At 30.6% G+C, this 12,729-nt stretch overlaps 1 protein-coding gene across 1 annotated transcript in view; it reads right to left on the bottom strand.

Moving 5' to 3' along the window:
- Fife (regulating synaptic membrane exocytosis protein fife) overlaps window positions 1-12,729 on the bottom strand; it is a gene marked incomplete in the record, with an annotated part of 393,470 nt that overhangs the window by 310,698 nt on the left and 70,043 nt on the right. The window contains 1 exon segment of the mRNA XM_067049480.1: window positions 12,031-12,096.

The following is a 12,729-nucleotide window of genomic DNA, read 5'->3' on the forward strand; positions in this document are numbered from 1 at the left end:
ATGTTTCGTGTTATAAAATGCTTCATTTCTTTCCGACAACTTTTCTTTTCTATCTTTTAGCTTGTTTATTTATTTTTTTTTCTAAAAACTATTTAACACGAAGAGTTTACCACAGAGGAATACAGTTTCAGCATTGAACCAATCGTTTTAAGAACTTTTATTATATTGAGTGTTTTTTTAAATCACTTCCTAGATTTCAATATATTATTGATACCAACTAGATCATATAGATCATATAAATTATTTATTAGGCAGTGATCAATTTTGCGAACTAGTTTTTTAACTAATCAGTTAAAGTTCTTCTGGAATAGCCGTGCGCATTGGGACGTGGGACGAACAGAGTGCCCGGTCCGGAACGTTGTGGGTTTGTTCCAAAATGGAGCAGTTAATATTTATTTCTGGACGGTCCGGAAGAATTAATTTTTACATTCCCATCGGGCAATAGAACCACTTGGCCAACCAGTTCCCACCACCAGTTGCCAATACCAACATTGGGTATTTAGTAAAATCACTCAATCCTTTTCATTCATTTCTATCTGTTATTATTTTACATAAGCGTTTTGAGGTTCTTTCCCTATTATTAAAACTGAAATTAGTTCAACATATTTCACAAATATGTTCACGTCGTTTTCCAATTTCAGGTCCTTTTTAAATATTACTCTTTTTAACAAACTTAAGTCTCCTCTTCACATTTTCAGCAAATATTTCAAAAGCAATATAGGACAATCACTCCCTGGGGAGTGGTGCGGATCCGTCCCGGAATTATTGCATTTTTTTGTGTTATGATCTTCTCTTGTGAAATTATGACATGTCGTACATTGACCAACCCAACTTAATCCCAAATTTAACTTAAGAATTTCTATTTTATACCAACGGTTTTACACTTGTATACCATTTCCACCCAAACGGTTCTAAATATTTTTTTTTTAATGTATCAAATAAATTGGATTTTTTTTGTTATGATCCCATGTTTTATTTTTAATGTCATATTTTCTGTGTGTCAGATATAGTTTGTTTTTTTCAATACATAATAGTTTTTCACTCATGTCTATAGTTCCATTGTCCTTTAAAGTACCTATTATTATACTTTATTTTGCCACTAGTTGAATTTTATTTGATATTTTATTCACTATTACACAGCTTGGACTATTACCTTTAACTAGTGTCAATTTAATAATTTCCTTCTATTGCTATCTTTGTTTTGTTACCTATGATCATTCTTTTTTTTATTTTTAAACTTTATAAATAATTACTATTTATATTTTTTTTAACTTTTTAAGATTATATTTGATTAATAAGGTACTATGGAATCTATAATTTTTGAGAGAAGATATTAAATAGTCGTAAGTCAAGGGTAAGTAAAATATTTTTAACCAGTAAAAAATATATAATATATTGATGCATTAAAAGACAATGAAACCATAGACAAGATAAAAAAAAAAAATATGATTAAAAAAAAACGATATTTCAGCACAAATAAATATTTTTTTCACATACGTCAATTGAATCTCGGTTCTGATATTTATGCTATAATTATCAGAAGATATTCAATCAATGTAGTATTAACAATAAACTGAGATGAACTGTGCGACATACGGCATTACAAAGAACCGAAAGTTACCGGTATGTACGGCATAAGATCTACCAACAGTGACAGGTCATATTTCAGGGATACGTATTCATATCAAATTCTTTAATCGCCTTTAATACTATACAATTCTGCCTTTAAGACTTTAATACCCAAAGGACGATCACAAAGGTAGTAAACGTATGTAAAAATCCTCAGCCAAGACTGAAGAAAATTTACTGGCTTTCAAACTTAAGAAAACTGGCGTGCCACATTACCGAAAATCAGATTCTCTTTATCCTAAATTCCCTTCATCCTACTAAATTTTCTCTTTATCTTATAATTAACAGAACACATTTTTTCCATTAGAATCCGAATGTATCTATTTTTCCCGTTAGTTATTTATAAAATTCTTTAATATTTTGTATTTATGCATTAATTACTATTGCTAATAATGATAATTAGTGTAAATAGATACAGGTACTTTAGATAATGCCTTTTTTTTTAATTTTTGGCTTTTGAGCCAGTTAAGTTAAACTATTTCAATAAGAATAAGACCTTTCTGGTATTAAACTCCACTTAATTGCTCATTGGCTCTCCAATATTGCGGTGTTTAATAAAATCGAAAAAAAATGTGAAAAATCGATTTAATAAAGTTCCAGTCAGTCGACTTTGGCGAAAAAGTCACTTCCTAGGCATATACTTGTCTTAAATATGTAATTTTATCAATAGATCAACTCGGCCATCCTCAAAGACAATCTTAAATATAAATTCACACCACACATCAAAACTTGAAAAAAAAAAAGTTTTACTAGCTTTTTTGTCCAGTTCATCAAAATCACCATATTTTTTAGAACTTCATTAATTTTTAATCTAAAATTAAAGTTTTAAAAATTAATGAAGTACTAAAAAACGGGTGATTTTGAATTGGATTTGATGGCCTGAGCAAAATAGCCTGTAAAACATTTTTCTAAATTTTGATGTGTGGTGTGAATTTATACTTAAGATTGTCCTTGAGGATGACCAAATGGGCCGAAACGTTGGACTATTAATATAATAAAGAATGTTGACACTTAATAATGATAACTTTTGATTTATTTAATAGATAAATACCAGCCTCAGAAACTTGAATAAATTCTACAATGTAATTTTAGTTTACAAGGATTTTTTTTATATTAAGAAACGCTATTCACAAATACACACCGTTTCACAAAACTTGGTTATTCGGACTCAGGAGATTTCAAAAGGTGCATTTTCGTCGAAAACTTGAATTCCAAATTTACACCGTCGCAATACTTTGCTGTATTATATATTTCATATATACAGGTAAATGCAAGTAAAAAAAATATATATTCAGTAATTAGATGATGCAAGTTTACAATATAGTTTAAGTCATTATAAATCATGACAGTTAATACGTTAATTTTAATTGAAAAAGTGCTGAGCTAGAATCCATAATATCCTTTAACGACCCAGCTGAGCTGAAGATACATTGTAGTCGATGCGGCTACCGGGAGGCCATCTCGATGTTTATGTAAATGCCCTCCACTTGGGGCTTATGTGTCGGACAAGCGTGTCGTTATTCATGCATATCAGGCGCCTAGGTTCCTATAGGCATTGCACCTTAATACATCTTTTAAAATTTCTGAGTGATTTATAATTCGTTAGAATATTGTATTTTATGTATGCGCGCTTAAGACTGTCTTATTTTAGATTTATACCTTACAAGCAACCGTGTTAAAATTATTAATTGTGTTCATGGTTTCGTCTTAGCAAAAAAAAAAAATAATTTGTTAAATAAACTCCTTTACAATATTTTTTTTTATTTGAATTAAAACAGGCTAGTTATTTAAATTAATAAATAAAATAAAAATTAGCTAAAATTAAAAAAAAAGGAGACATTTTAAATTTGAGAACAATTTAAGGTGCGAAATAATAATTTCGTATTGCAGACGACGAAATTTGATTAAAATTTTTTGTTAACTATGAACGAGATTTTTAAATATATATTTAGCCTCAACTCAAGTTTTTAATATTTAAAAAATGAAAAAACGTTTCGTTCTTTGCTAAATCCTTGATGAACCAAAGGATGGTATCAGACTATTGTTTCATAGCATACAGTCCTCTAATTATTTTAACAAATGATTTTACGACGCAAGATGATACATATTGTTATGAGAAGGCAACAATAACTTCACACTATAAGATACTAATATATCAATTAGATATTATAAAATTAATTGTATTCATTAATTTATTTTAACAGAATAAGAATAACTCCTAAGTAGGATTTACTTGACCAACCACAGCTTGACAAAACCTCGGAAATGACTTACATGACGTGGATTCTTATAATTTTATCTACAAATCCAGAACTGACATTATGATTTGTGATTATAACTGGTCCTAGATCCTAGCAAATTGCTCTCAGACCGTCAGAATTCAATACTGCTACTTTGTAGCTGAGTAAAACTAATAACGTCAGTTACAATAGAAACAGACGGAACAAAAGCGGCCAGCGATGTTCCTTCCACAAAGACTCGTCCGTTCCATTTTCGCCTCTGTGCCAACTTGTTCATAAATTAAAGTGTTCAGCTTATGAATTTATCTTGGAGATCTTACTCATTCAGAGAACAAAATGGCGAGGTTCTTTGTCGTGAATAGGTCGCTCGTTGTACATCAAATTAACTATTGTCTTCCTTCACCTGCCCATTTGACCTTTATCATTGTTCTTTTATGATTAAAATAGAATCACAGCTGTATAAATGCATTAATTCTTTAAAAGTAATTGGGCTAAAAATTACATCATTCTGATTGTTATTGAGGCAGGGTCCCGCTCCACTGTGCCCTTCTAAACGTTTGTAATAAATAAAACAGAAAGACCAGGTGCAGGTAGAATAGTGGGCAGGCTATTTATCTATTTCATACTATTTTATTTTTGAATGGCCCGGAACGGAACGGAGTGGTACGGTCTCATCGGGTTCCCAGCTTTAGGAGTACACTCAGCAATCTCTAAATAGGATCACCTATTTCGGTCCTCTTACTTTCATTTCTAAACAGGTTTTTATAAAGCCTGAAGCATAGGCTTAAGGGAGGGTATATTCTCCTATAAGCTTCTTATCTATCTATTTATACTTGGACTATTATCACTCTTAAATCACGCCTACATAATACCTTTCTTGTACTATTATTGTTATCTTATTACTAGGAGTCTTTCCTTTTTTTTTTTTAACTTTATTACTAATTGTTTTATAATTTTATTTCACTTTTTATGTATTTGTTTGATTAATAAGGCAATCTGTAATCTTTAGAGAGAAGATATTAAAACACGTAAGGGTAATAATCCAACCTGTAGTATGATAAAATAAAATAATTGAAGTTTTTCTATAGAGTGTAAAATATTTTTACTAGTGCCGAAATGTAATCTATTGCTACATTAAAAAGACAATATTACCATAGGCAAGATAAAAAAACATTGTCTATTAGAAAAACAACTATTTCAAAATAAATAAATATTATATTTTATAAATTATGTAAAATAAATATCAGTTCCAATAAAAAAAAAATGAGGAGGGAGAAACGATTTCACAAATCACCTAAAATAATAAGAAAAGAACCTTTTATTACTGAAAAAAATGTTATTAAGTATTTTAATCTGATAGGAGAGTGGAAATCTATCAAATTAATAAAAAATGATTTATGATATTTATGGTGTAAGTAGCAGAAGATAACTGTATGTAGTATTTGTAAATGATAGTGAATGTCTAAAAAATAATACTTCATTTCTGCCAAATGGCTAGTTTACAAAAAGGAGAGAAAGTAACTGATCCAAAAAGGTAATTTAAAATCACCCAAGTTTTTAATATTTCGTTATAAAGAGGTTTATCAACTTCTTCCTTCTTTTGTAGAAGACGGTTCCCTACCATTGCCAATCGTTAAAGGTAATTCGAATTGTTATGTGATCAAAATCTAAGGCCCACCAGGCTAATCTGTTAATAAAGAATTATAAAGAGAAAAATTATGTTTTATAACAATGAAGTAATGCATAACAACTGAATACAAAAGATGATCACTACTTCCTTCCACTAGCATCGAGGTCATCATAGCTAGTTAATTAGGTTCTTGTCCAAAAACGAAGTTAAAAACTGTAGCCTTGTTTTATTTTTTTACAATAAATTATTAACGATTTTTCTATGATTTTAATTTAATTAATTTTGCTTTTATTTATATTAATATCATATCTTCACTACATGAAGATTTTTTTATTTTTGTTTAACCAAAATATCATGATACTCTAATCTCGATTTTTTTTACCCTTTGTGCTTTCTCGCAAATCATAACATCGCCTAGTTAGTAATTTCCTCTTTAATCGCTGTTTTAGTATACCGGGTGGCAAGGATGGAATAGACTACACCAGGGAAGGACTGGGTAATTTTGGAACAACTGTAAATGAAACTTACTGTATTTGTTTTTAGATTTTATATAACTGAGAGTTGGTATATAAAATGAAGATAAAAAAAAAATTCACGAGTTCAAAAAACAACGAGCTTTACACTGGTATAACTAATAATAGAGGAAAAGTTGGTAATATAAAATCTGCTTTCATTAATTATTGTTTACATCGGGACCTGCTCGTGCCGTACTTCAAGTACCCTGATAGTATTTTTAAATTGTATATAAAATTAGTGTGGAACAAAGGGGGTTGAAAATGTGAGACTGCTTATCAATGAATATGTATATATTTTCTATGGAGTCAAGTTTTAATCCCTGGAGGGACAATTAGGATTAGTGTGTTAACTTTAATGAAAATTTTCAATAAAATGGACAAAATAAATAGAGATGGATATCATCATCATGTTATGCCTTATCTGGGCGACGTGTTGGATGTCTCGCTGTTGCGAATACTTCTGAGTCTTATGGTCGCTTCCCTCGTCCAGGTGTGTGGTGAGCGAAATAGTGAAAACCATGAATCTTCGCCTGTTGTCAGACAGAAAAGGTCTGCCTCGATCGGTGGCTGGCCAGCATGTCCTGGACTAAGGCGTGATGGTAAGGGCAGGCCTAGCTTGAATGGTGCATAGGCTGGCGCGGCATTGCAGTCGCGGCGACTTCGGGGTCTTCCGGTGTCCGCAGCAAGGAGGGGCATCAGAAAATGAGACCCCCGACCCCGACTTAATACAATAAAATAAAAACTGAAAATATCGGATACTTAAATCCGACAATTATATTTTTTAATATAATTCTGTTCTTATTCGATAGAACTAGTTTTCCCAGATAAGTGTGCTTTTTTCAAGTTTTAGTTTATTAGTCTGCATGCTCTTGTTGAGTGCAGTGATTAATTTTTAGAGATTCATATCGAAATTAATTTTTAGTTCTTCAAATGTTTTTGTGAGGTAAGTTGCATAAATTACTATAAATTTATATGTTATATATTACTATGTATATCGTTTTTTTAGTGTAATTGTAATAAAATATATTATATCCAAATACGTTTTTGTAGTGGGTCCTAGTTATAAAAAATCTTTTAAGCAGCTATATCCCAGTAGGGTTTGATTTTTGTTACCACTAAAAGTGAGATAATATCGATAAAATCCATATTTGACTTTTTTATAATTGAAAAAAAAAATTTAAATTTACTTACACAAGTGCTTTGGTAATCCATCCAGAACAATTACTTATGCTTAAACCCTATTTGAGGTCGTATATTTAATTAAAAAATTAAGTTTCTACATTTTTGAAAATTTATAGTATCATAATTTTAGGCATAATTAAACTATGACTACAGTAGCCTTATATAATCAGCGTATGTAATAAAAGTAAATTTTGAATCGACTTACATAAAATATAAAAGTTATATATCTAATAATTTCTCTATGGCAATTGGGCTAAGAGACAGCAACGACTGTACACAGAGAGATCGATACTAAAGCTGAATTGAGAGCTTTGAATAGGGATACAGCCATCTCCCGGGCAACCTGACGTCACTACACTGCCCACATTTTAATTAAGAGAAAATTAATACAGTATATCCTGTATGTCCTCGTACCTTAGTCACTCTTCGAGCAAATATTTCTTCGCTATCCTCAGTTTACTTCAATGCTATCAGAGTTTTCCGAAAGATAACACATTTTCAGGTTTCCTTAGATCACTAAAGGCCGATTTCATAGATGACACTCGAATAAAATAGTTCACATAACCATTTCACATGATTTCGATTAACCGCAAGTGGGGTATGTTAAAGACTAAATCGTATTTTTAGGACATTTTTTTTAGTCATTTTTAGACAAACAAAACTATAACCTAAAATGTAAACAAGACTAAATGATATTCGTTTCTAATTTATTGCCAAAATCACTGGTCCCCATGCGCAAAACTAACATCAGCCAATTTGTTTTGAAATTTCAACTGACTAGAGGTTTCATAAATTCATATCTCAGAAATTTATGAAAATTTACTGACTTAAATATCCCAGCATATAACAGCGCAAACAGTATTCTTCTCTTTGTCAAGAATACTGAAATTCCGAAAAATCACTAAAAATATGAAGCTAAAACTGTATACCATGATGTAGCCTGATATACTCCGATATACTATGGCTATGAGACCTGGGCTCTAACAAGTACCCTGGAAAGCAGAATCAAGATTTTTGAGTCCTCTGCACAATCACAGGCGCAATCTGAGTTTAGAGTCTTAACATGTGGAGAAGTGCTTGCAGAGACTTTAATTAGTCTATTTCTCATCAAGAAGACAATGAGATTTAGGTAGGTGAGGAATACAAAATAATTAATTAACATACAAAGCATGCAAACTTGCTCAGTTCTGCACGAAAAGTAACGCTAGAGAAAATTACTAGATAATTAACCAACAAAGTTTAAAAATCTAGAAACTGGTGGGTATTATTATCTGGCCTCTATGTTCATGAGATGACCCTCAAAGGCTGACCAAATGAGTTTTTAAATCTTTGAAGTCATATTCCAACTGGTATTCCGTGCTTACCAGTTTTTCGACAACAAAAATAAAATTTAAATACGTGCGCCATTTCGTATCATGATTGCAGATAACAGTTTAATGTAGCGAAAATTCTTCAACGGCATCTAAAAAATATATTCTGAGTTTGGATTTACTTGATCTAGCCTTTTTTTTTTAATGAAAAGCGGACAGATAGAGAGAGGGATTTTTGGACTTTGTACATTTTGTTTGATTGTGGAGGACGATAGGTTGATATTTAATAAGATCTTTATAGGACTGTGTATAAATGGCCAAAAGAAGTTAATCGAAATATTCACTACCACTCATTTTAATTTTCACTCATTTTAATTTTCTTCAATAGCATCCGAAAGGTTAACAGATACAGACAGATATAAATTTCCTCAGATTTTATTCCGAAAATTAATAATAATAATAGAAAAACCTAGTCCGTGTTTCACCATTCACTTTTTTTATTACAATTTTCTTGTAGTTTTATTGTATCTGAATTATAATATTTTGGCCGGTTTTTAAACTACAATAAACTTTAAGACAACCTAAATTAAAAAATAATAATAATGCGGCAAAATTAAAAACAAAAAATACCAGTAATGAAAAAGCGAATCATGCCATTTGGACAAGATGTTTCCATTATTAAATTTATCATAATAAATTTATACACGATTAAGTTAATTAAAATGGTGAAAACAACTATAATATATATACATATATTATATCTGTAGGATGAATGGCCTATGTATGTATGTCCAAAAAAATACAAAAAATATTTCATATAGAGAGATTGGAAAGGTACATGTGCTATTCTATGTCAGAGAGAGGCCAAAGGGTTAGCTGTATAAGCCTGTATCTAACGTACATTTATTGGAACATGGCAGACGGAGGGACAAATAAATATGACGTCAGGACTACGCGCGCTGAGCCCACATGCTATTAGGAAACCGCAAGCCAATCCAAATCCTTTTCTCTTCTTATAAAGCACGCGCTCTTCTCATTGGTCCATACTTCTCTCGAGCTCAACTTTGCGTCTGTTTGTCAAAACATTAGTGTCTCTTGTTTAATCAGACTAGTGTAAAGTTCAAATGTAGTTGAATACGCTTATGTAAAAGTTTTCTAATGTAAAATTAGATTGGTAAGACGTGAAGGACATTATAAATAGGTTCCGCTAAACGTAGTTATATTAAAGAACTTTATCTTATTTATTTCAATTAAAATTTTGCTATTAATTACTGCCCAACGTTTGATATACATGAGATCCGCGGTTCTGTTAATTAAGTTTTAGTTTATTACTGCCAGAGAAAATAGATTATACATTTTTAATACTTTTTTACTTTGCTAAAGATAATATCATATGTCATTTTATTATCAATTTTACCTCAGACTGTTAAACCATGATACTATTCAACATAAGGGTAAACCACAATGGTTCCTATTCACTCCGCTTATATCAGTCCGCTAAAGGGAGCATCCTCGGTCCCATCCTCTACACAATCTATACAGTTGACATCCCAACCAGTCCTAATACTATCCTTACCACTTACGCTGACGTGTGCTTGCAGTCAATAATAACCCTTTAATTCCATAATAACGATCCTAAACCCTTCAATCCCACATTGCAAACCTCAAAGAATAGTGCCGTAATTGAGGATCAAAATAAATTTCAACAAATGTCATCAAATCATCTTTACCCTTCGTCGTAAACCTACAGACTGCCCTACAATATCCTTTAATAATGTTGCTCTTACCCCTATAGAACAGATCAGCAATCTTGGGCTACATCTGGACTGACGATTAACCTGGAATCCTCACACAACACAGAAAACTGCACGTCGATTTCGACCATTACAGCACGTACTAGACAAACGGTCTAAACTTCTAATTCATTATAAAACACTAATCTACATGTCTGTAATAAGGCCTATCTGGACATACGGAGTTGACCTTTGGGGCTCCACTAAACCTTCGAATTCCTCTCGTATTCAATCCTTACAATCTAAAATCATTCCTGAAATCCTCAATGCCCCTTATTCTGTAACAAATAAAATCATACATGAAGACCTTACTTAATGTTCCATATGTATCTAGACCGAACCAGATACATTTCCTTCTGTTTTAAACTCTCTAACCAGCCAAACCCACTAGTTTCTAACCTTGCTTCCACCTTACCTTTCCATTAACAGCGTCCGGTCAAATATATTTCTCGGCTTTCTTAGCTTTCTCATATTTTATAAAGGTAGCATATTGAAAAATAACATAATAAAATGAAAATAATAATATAAAATAAGTTGCTAAGATAAATAATATTTTAGTATTATGCTTGTGATTACGAGTAATCATTAATATTTATATTCTTTTAGTTTTAGGAATTTAGATCTAAAAAAAAAGTAACATTTTACGTCCTTATTTTAACTATTATTGAAGAAATTAGAAATTTATCCCATGCCGAAGGCTACATTAAACTAAATGCTGCAAAGAAAAAACATTTTTCAAGTGTATGAGATATTTTTGCTAAATTATATACTATGAAGTATACTGAATAATGCCAATAACTAAATATAAATAATAAACATAAAGGTAATAGCTATTTTTTAAATATTATTATTAAAAAATACATTAAACAAAAAAAGATAGGAAATCAAAATAATAATAATAAGGGAACATATACATAGACAATGTGTTAAATGGTTTTAGTTTATTTTTCCAATATTTAATAATACAGACCTCAACTATAAATTTAAATTTATATTAACTTTTTACGGTCTCCTAATCCCATTAGATATTTGCCCCCGTAATTTTTGCCTCAATACAGTTCAGTTTTGTAGTCCCTAAAATGAATCTCTATAATAATTTTTAAACGTGTTCCAGAAGTGAAGCAATGGCAGGTTAAGGCTGTAAAAACAGAAAAAGTAACGTTTCCAGGATTTTCCTGATTTCCCTATGTGTTGACATCTTGAAAACTATTAACTCTTAATTGTAAAAGTCGGAAGAATATACCTGCCAGATCTTCTCTGCTCGAAAGGAGTTGTCATTAATTAGAGATAAAATTATGAATTATATAATTATAGGAAAATAAAAAGCGATAAGTATAAGACATCAAAAGAGCCCAAAAACTAATAATTAGTTAATAAATAAATTGAATCCTTTTATTTTTTATTAAGTGAATAAATTATTTCACATATGTAGTTAAACTAATTTAAAATTTTGAAGTACTTATTACAAAGGACGACACAACTAATTATATTGAATAATTTAAAAAGAAAAATCCTCTTGTTAAATATTAATTATGCAAAAAGGTAAAAGAGAACATCCCTTTACCGCAGATAGTGAATGTGTTATCAATTCAAGCTGATAAAATAAGGGGACCGTTGTTGAAGCTGAAAGAGAATACCTAGCAGAAGGTTAGCAAGCTGTATTCACTGTCTGTATACATAATCCAGAATTATGGTTACATCTTTATTTCCTTCTTCATATGTTTCGCTTACCTCCTTCGTTCCGTTCCAACTCCTTAATATTTCCATATCTTGGGGTACATCCTGGACCCTCTCAGGCTGAAAAATATTACAATACAAAATTAGAAAACTAGGTAGGTAGAATCTTATTAGAGGTATTTCAAAATATTCCCACTTTTACACTATATACAACTAAATAATTTTATTGCAATAAAATAAGCAGTAACAAGTGTGTGTTTATGTTTGTAAATTATTAAATGATCTAGGTTATTACGTAATATAGAAATATTAACTTATATTGCACGTGACTGTGAAGAAAATCAATGCAATAATCGAGAGATCTTTTGGTTTGTATTATTATTAATTCATAACTTTCAAGGATATTATTATTATTAATAATGTTAAGAAATTAATAGTTATTAATAATTGCAATTGAGAAGAATATAAGGTGGAGGATGGACATAAACTAAAATTAAAAGAAGACTACGATTAACATGAAGTTATCTGTAAAAATACAACACCTGAAAACAAATAAAATTATAAATTAGTTTAAAAAATAAATGATTAAAAAAATTGACTATGGAAATACTTCTATTAATCTCATTGGACGTAACGTACTACAGTGTATCTACTTAACGTATGGTGGGGTTATTAGAGTAACAAACGTCGATGAATATTAAAACTTATTATTAGTGTTGCAGTCGAGTTGCTTACACTACACGTCAACATGGA

The sequence above is a fragment of the Halyomorpha halys genome, unplaced genomic scaffold, assembly GCF_000696795.3.
Source record: "Halyomorpha halys isolate HHAL.00 unplaced genomic scaffold, Hhal_1.1 Scaffold106.1, whole genome shotgun sequence".
In the NCBI taxonomy this organism is placed as follows: domain Eukaryota; kingdom Metazoa; phylum Arthropoda; class Insecta; order Hemiptera; family Pentatomidae; genus Halyomorpha; species Halyomorpha halys.